The sequence below is a fragment of the Nicotiana attenuata genome, unplaced genomic scaffold, assembly GCF_001879085.1.
Source record: "Nicotiana attenuata strain UT unplaced genomic scaffold, NIATTr2, whole genome shotgun sequence".
NCBI lineage: Eukaryota > Viridiplantae > Streptophyta > Magnoliopsida > Solanales > Solanaceae > Nicotiana > Nicotiana attenuata.
The window spans coordinates 37522-38421 of NW_017674043.1; positions in this window are offsets into that span (position 1 = coordinate 37522).

Genomic DNA, 900 nt, shown 5'->3' on the forward strand with positions numbered 1-900 from the left:
TGACGAGGACCTCAAAAATTCTGGAGCAAGTCCGACCAGCGCCTTCATATGCCAGACTGTCAAAAATTGGTTAAGAAACTGGGGCAGAATTTTGAGATGGATTCTCAAAATTCCGGAGAAGGTTCAACAAGTTTCGTCATACGCAAAACGGCCGAAGGATCATTTTAAGCTAGGGCAGAATTTTGAGGAGGACCCTCAAAATTCTAATACAAGAAAGCTGCAATGTCTCTGAAATGTGTTACAGTCACTAGTTCATCTAAAATTACTTAATATTTCACTATGTTTTATAAAATAACTCCATTTTCATCAATAAATGCATATTTTCGAGAACACTATTTTCGTGACAGCCAGGTGCTACCCAGGGAAACTCAAACAGGGCCTTCAGAACGGAGCAAAGCACTGCCTGCCAACAGACAAAGGCACGAACCAACCTCCCCGTACAAAACTCACGACTTTTCTTTGGGTGCAGGAACAGTGGAAATAACAGGAGTATTCGTAAACATACACATATCAAAGTCACTATCAAACAAGCCACCAGACGCAAATATAACTCCAGCTAAGAAATATTATACTCCTATTTGCTACTTGTTCGCTGCATAAGGCTAAGCATTCCCTTCTCTTTGCATGAGACTAAGCCCTGTCTCAAATCTTGCATGAGGCTAAGCCCCGCCTCCATATTTACATAGGCTAAGCACTGCCTTCTTTGCATGAGACTAAGCCCTGTCTCAAATCTTGCATGAGGCTAAGCCCTGCCTCCATATTTGCATAAGGTTAAGCACTGCCTTCTCTTTGCATGAGACTAAGCCCTGTCTCGAATCTTGCATGAGGCTAAGCCCTGCCTCCATATTTTCATAAGGCTAAGCACTGCCTTCTCATGTGACTAAGCATTGTCTCCCTCTG